This window comes from Platalea leucorodia (genome assembly GCF_965183815.1).
Source record: "Platalea leucorodia genome assembly, contig: HAP1_HAP1_SCAFFOLD_300, whole genome shotgun sequence".
NCBI lineage: Eukaryota > Metazoa > Chordata > Aves > Pelecaniformes > Threskiornithidae > Platalea > Platalea leucorodia.
Genome location: NW_028121274.1, coordinates 16,689 through 23,624, shown reverse-complemented (window position 1 = coordinate 23,624; position 6,936 = coordinate 16,689).

The following is a 6,936-nucleotide window of genomic DNA, read 5'->3' as shown; positions in this document are numbered from 1 at the left end:
AGGCTGTACGTGCAGTGCAGCCCAGCTGGCTGTACCGTGGTCTTCTGGTCAGGGTCACTGCTCACGTTTCCCTGTGAGAAGTCTGCGCTACACCCTGGTGCCACAGCTGAGCTGCTGTGGCCAAAACGTTGACATTTTTTGATAAAACATTAACTCCTCACACACACACACACACACTGTAAATAAGGACGAAAGACAGACAACAGAAATGAATTAGGGGCAACATTGCCTGAAAGGTATTACTATGAAATGTTAATAGAGAGTCAGCAATGAGAGATAAAGCAACTGCTCTAAAAATTTCATGCCAGAATCTAACCACTCTTAAATTTTAGCTGTCTTGTCAAGTCCAAATGAATGACAAGAATAAAATTGAAGTAATTAATTCTATCGTCCTCAAGAAGAAGACGACATTTTAGAGCACGATAGTGTTACTGCATGGCAAAGTGAGAAACACTCATGGGTCACGATGGGGAGACTTGAATAGGTAAAGGAAAAGCAGTGTCCACCAGCAAAGCAAAATCAGGAATACATTCACTGCTTCCCAGCGGCAGGCAGGTGTTTAGCTATTTCCAGGAAAGCAGGGCTTCATCATGAGCAACAATTACCTGGGAAGAGAAATGCCAAAACTCCAAACGTCTTCCTCCTTCTTCCCCCAGCTTTTATTGCTGAGCGTGATGTCATATGGTGTGGGACATCCCTTTGGTGAGTTGGGGTCAGCTGTCTTGGCGGTTTCCCCTCCCAGCTTCTTACCCACCCCCAGCCTACTCACTGGTGGGGCAGCAGCAGAAACAGCAAAAGCCTTGGCACGGTGCAGCTACTGTTCAGCAAGAGCTAAAACATCAGTGTTTTATCAACACTGGTTTGGTCACAAGCCCAAAACATAGCACTGTCCTGGTTTCAGCTGGGATAGAGTTAGTTTTCTTCTTAGTAGCTGGTAGAGTGCTGTGTTTTGGATTTAGTATGAGAATAATGTTGATAACACACTGGTGTTTTAGTTGTTGCTAAGTAGTGCTCGCACCAGTCAAGGACTTTTCAGCTTCCCATGCTCTGCCCGGTGCACAAGAAGCTGGGAGGGGTCACAGCCAGGACAGCTGACCCAGACTGGCCAAAGGGCCATTCCATCCCGTGTGACGTCATGCTCAGTATATAAACTGAGGAGAGCTGGCCGGGGGGGAAGGCGATCGCTGCTTGGGAACGGGCTGGGCATCATCGGTGGGTGGTGAGCAATTGTGTCATGTATCACTTGCTTTATATTATTATTATTGTATTATATTATTATTATTATTATTATTACTACTACTCTGTTTCATTTTACTTCGATTATTAAACTGTTCTTATCTCAACCCACGAGTTTTTATGACTTTCACCCTTCCAATTTTCTCCCCTACCCCACCGGGGTGGGGGGAGTGAGGGAGCGGCTGTGTGGTGCATAGTTGCTGGCTGGGGTTAAACCACAACAGTCCTTTTTGGCGCCCAACGTGGGGCTCGAAGGGTTTGAGATAATAACAGATTAATCAGAGTGTATTAAGGAATTTGTATCTGTTAACAGTTGCTGGTCATAATATTGATTCATCTGCTCTTGGTATTAGTCTACCTGATCTGCACCATGCTCTTGTTTTTGCAGTACATGTTAAAGTTTGGTGCTGGGTGTTGCAGTTTGCTGTGCTCTGCCGTGATTAGTGGTGTTTTGCCTGGGAGATTTGTTATTAAAACACTGACCGCTATCTGGTATTTGGGTTCTGTACTGAAGCCATTACTGTACTGCAGGTACCACCTCATGGAGACAATTAGCAATTATACCTCTTCCTCTGAGAGGTTTTTTATGGAGGAAATACAGAATGGCACCTTCGCTGCCTTCTTCGATGACGTTTCCTCCTTCATTACAACAACTTTTTTGTGTCTTGAACATCCTTGGGTAGTTAAGATATATCTATTGATAGCTCTTGGGAATATTGTTTCAGTTTTGTCTAAGGTTAATAAGCATTTTAAGAATATCATCCAGAGATCTGCCCCAAGGCTGGATAGTTATGAGTGGCAGGGTGTGTGGGAGAGTATGGGCAAATGCCTAGGACGGTGGGCCCCTCCAGTGTTTTGGAATTTCACCCCTGAACGAGTGCAGAATCCTGAAAAATTAGTAGAACATTTAGAGAAAGTATGCTGTCATCCTGACAATTCTAGGGAGGCACAAATCACTGCAATGTGCTGGGGCCTGGCCCATGCCTACCGAGCCATATTAAACACTATTCAGAACCCTCAAGGGGAAGAGAAGGTCTCTGGATCTGACAACAAAACAATGGGCGCTGTGGTTATGCCAGCCCCAGCGACGAGCACTGCCGATACGCCAGCCCCTGTGACGGGCGCTGCGGTTATGCCAGCCCCAGTGACGAGCACTGCCGATACGCCAGCCCCTGTGACGGGCGCTGCGGTTATGCCAGCCCCAGCAACAGGCACTGCAGCTATACCAGTCCCGGTAACAGGCACTGCGGCTATACCAGACCCCATGACAGGCTTCATGGCTATGCCAGTCCCGGTAACAGGCGCTGTGGCTACACCAGAGAACCAATCTGTACCAGTATCAGTCGCCCCTATACAGAAGACAAAATACACAAGAAAATCAACTCGTTTAGTAAGGGCTGATGGTGAACCAGGGCCGTCACAAGAACAGGAGGAGGAAGAGGCAGAACCCACAAATGAGATGGTAACAACCCGATCTCTGTCCCCGAGTGAGCTGCGAGATATGCGAAAAAATTTTAGTCGTCATCCAGGCGAGCACATCATCACTTGGCTGCTCCGATGCTGGGATAATGGGGCCAGTAGCCTGGAATTAGAGGGTAGGGAAGCCAAGCAGCTGGGATCCATTTCTAGGGAAGGGGGCATTGACAAAGCGATTGGAAAAGGGGTAAAAGTCCTCAGCCTCTGGAGGTGACTTCTGGCAGCTGTGAAGGAAAGGTATCCCTTCAAGGAAGATTTTTTATGTCAGCCAGGCAAGTGGACCACCATGGAGAGAGGTATCCAGTACCTGAGGGAATTAGCCGTGCTAGAGGTGATGCATAACGACTTAAACAATGAGCAGTTATCCAAAGATCCAGATGAAGTCCAGTGCACACGACCCATGTGGTGGAAGTTTGTGCGGAGCGCACCATCATCGTATGCAAACTCTTTGGCAGTAATGACCTGGAAAGATGAAGAGGCACCAACAGTGGAAGAATTGGCTGGCCAACTCCGACAATATGAAGAAAGTCTCTCTTCCTCCCTACGGGCCTGCATCTCGGCTGTGGAGAAACTGCCTGATGTGATAGCTGAGAAATTATCCCGGGAGTTCCAGCGATTCAAAGAGGACGTGTCCTCCTCCTCACCTGTACGGATCAGTATCTCAGCCATCAGGAGTAAGCATCCCTCTCTTCAAGAGAGAAGATATAGTGAATACACACCACGGGCCACCCTGTGGTTTATTCTGCGTGACCATGGAGAGGACATGAGGAAGTGGGATGGAAAATCTACCTCGACCCTAGAGGCACGGGTACGTGAGCTGCAAGGAAAAACAATTACAAAAGGTGGTTCTTCCAGGAAAATTGCTGCTCCAGTTTCCAGTGAGCAGTTCCCTAGACAGGGTAGAAGGGCTGATTTTGCTTCCGATCTCAATAAAGGGATTTTTGATTCGCATTTACAAGAAGTGAGTAACGAATGCTATGACCAGGACTAGAGGGGCGCTGCCTCCAGCCAGGTGGAGGAAAGGGACAACCGGGTGTACTGGACTGTGTGGATTCGATGGCCTGGCACATCAGACCCACAGGAGTATAAGGCTTTAGTAGACACCGGTGCACAGTGTACCCTAATGCCATCAAGCTATGAAGGGGCAGAACCCATCTGTATTTCTGGAGTGACAGGGGGATCCCAACAGCTGACTGTATTGGAGGCTGAAGTGAGCTTAACCGGGAAGGAGTGGCAGAAGCACCCCGTTGTGACTGGCCCAGAGGCACCGTGCATCCTTGGCATAGATTACCTCAGGAGAGGGTATTTCAAGGACCCAAAAGGGTACCGGTGGGCTTTTGGTATAGCTGCCTTGGAGACGGAGGAAATTAAACAGCTCTCTGCCCTGCCTGGTCTCTCAAAGGATGCTTCTGTTGTGGGGTTGCTGAGGGTCAAAGAACAACAAGTGCCAATCGCTACCACAACAGTGCACCGGCGGCAATATCGCACCAACAGAGACTCCCTGATTCCCATCCATAAGCTGATTTGCCAACTGGAGAGCCAAGGAGTGATCAGCAAGACTCGCTCACCTTTTAACAGTCCCATATGGCCAGTGCGAAAGTCTAATGGAGAGTGGAGACTAACAGTAGACTATTGCGGCCTGAATGAAGTCACGCCGCCACTGAGCGTTGCCGTGCCGGACATCCTAGAACTTCAATATGAACTTGAGTCAAAGGCAGCCAAGTGGTATGCCACCATTGACATCGTTAATGTGTTTTTCTCAATCCCTTTGGCGGCAGAGTGCAGGCCACAGTTTGCTTTCACTTGGAGGGGAGTCCAGTACACCTGGAATCGACTGCCCCAGGGGTGGAAACACAGCCCCACCATTTGCCATGGACTGATCCAGACTACATTGGAACAGGGTGGGGCTCTGGAACACCTGCAATACATTGATGACATCATCGTGTGGGGCAACACAGCAGAAGAATTTTTTGAGAAAGGGAAGCAAATAGTCCAAATCCTCCTGGAGGCCGGCTTTGCCATAAAACAAAGTAAGGTCAAGGGACCTGCAGAGGAGATCCAGTTTTTAGGAATAAAATGGCAAGATGGGCATTGTCAGATCCCAATGGATGTGATCAACAAAATAACAGCCATGTCCCCACCAACCAGCAAAAAGGAAACACAGGGTTTCTTGGGCATTGTGGGTTTTTGGAGAATGCATATTCCAAATTACAGTCTCATCGTAAGCCCTCTCTATCAAGTGACCCGCAAGAAGAACGATTTCAAATGGGGCCCTGAGCAACGACAAGCCTTTGAACAAATTAAACAGGAGATAGTCCATGCAGTAGCCCTTGGGCCAGTCCGGGCAGGACAAGATATTAAAAATGTGCTCTACACTGCAGCCGGGGAGAATGGTCCTACGTGGAGCCTCTGGCAGAAAGCACCAGGGGAGATTCGAGGTCGACCCCTAGGGTTTTGGAGTCGGGGATACAGAGGATCTGAGGCTGGCTATACTCCAACAGAAAAAGAGATATTAGCAGCCTATGAAGGGGTTCGAGCCACTTCGGAAGTGCTTGGTACTGAAGCACAGCTCCTCTTGGCACCCCGACTGCCAGTGCTGGGCTGGATGTTCATGTAGATGTTCACGTACCCAAGAGTCGGGCCACTGAAGAACATCAAAACAATCAGCAGGTGGATCAGGCTGCTGAGATTGAAGTGGCTCAAGTGGACCTGGACTGGCAACATAAGGGTGAATTATTTCTAGCTCGGTGGGCCCATGACACCTCAGGCCACCAAGGAAGAGATGCAACATATAGATGGGCTCGTGATCGAGGGGTGGACCGGTCCATGGACGCTATTGCACAGGTTATCCATGAATGCGAAACATGTGCTGCAATCAAGCAAGCCAAGCAGTTCAAGCCTCTCTGGTATGGAGGACGATGGCTGAAATATAAATACGGGGAGGCCTCGCAGATTGATGATATCACACTTCCACAAACCCGCCAAGGCAAGTGCCATGTGCTTACAATGGTGGAAGCAACCACTGGATGGCTGGAAACATATCCCGTGCCCCATGCCACCACCCGGAACACTATCCTGGGCCTTGAAAAGCAAGTCCTATGGCGACACAGCACCCCAGAAAGAATTGAGTCAGATAACGGACCTCATTTCCGAAACAGCCTCATAGACACCTGGGCCAAAGAGCATGGCATTGAGTGGGTATATCACATCCCCTATCATGCACCAGCCTCCGGGAAAATTGAACGATACAATGGACTGTTAAAGACTACACTAAAAGCAATGGGTGGTGGAACATTCAAACACTGGGATACACATTTAGCAAAGGCCACTTGGTTAGTCAACACTAGGGGATCTACCAATCGAGCTGGCCCTGCCCAGTCAAGAATTTTACGTACTGTAGAGGGGGATAAAGTCCCTGTAGCGCACCTAAAAAATATGACAGGGAAGACGGTCTGGGTTACTCCTGCTTCAGGCAGAGGTAAGCCCATTTGTGGAATTGCTTTTGCTCAAGGACCTGGATGCACTTGGTGGGTGATGCGGGAGGATGGGGAAGTCCAATGTGTACCTCAAGGGGATTTGATTTTGGGTGAAAATAGCCAATGAACTGAAATGTATAATGTTAGTTGCTATATAATACTGGATGTCATCACTACTATGGTTGCTATATGCCATATCAACAGTATACAGTAAGAATCACCCAAATTAATGAAGAATGAACTTCGAGGAAACCGAGCAAAGTACAGTGGTGATGAAACCAGAACTGGCTTCAGCATGCAACAGTCTAACACCACACACCATCTCTCCTGCCCTGAAAGACTGTTATGACAGATGAAGCCCAAAGTCATGGACTAAATGAACTCAACAAACATTTGTGGAGGGATAGCCTATAGTCTAGGAAAACTATATCTATATGTGTGTGTATATATATATATAAAAAAATATATCAAAAGACTGGAAAAGTGGTAGTGATTAATTGGAATGTATTTGAAAGTGTAAGACCTGGGCATGACGTATATGGTATGGAATAAGGGGTGGATACTGTCCTGGTTTCAGCTGGGATAGAGTTAGTTTTCTTCTTAGTAGCTGGTAGAGTGCTGTGTTTTGGATTTAGTATGAGAATAATGTTGATAACACACTGGTGTTTTAGTTGTTGCTAAGTAGTGCTCGCACCAGTCAAGGACTTTTCAGCTTCCCATGCTCTGCCCGGTGCACAAGAAGCTGGGA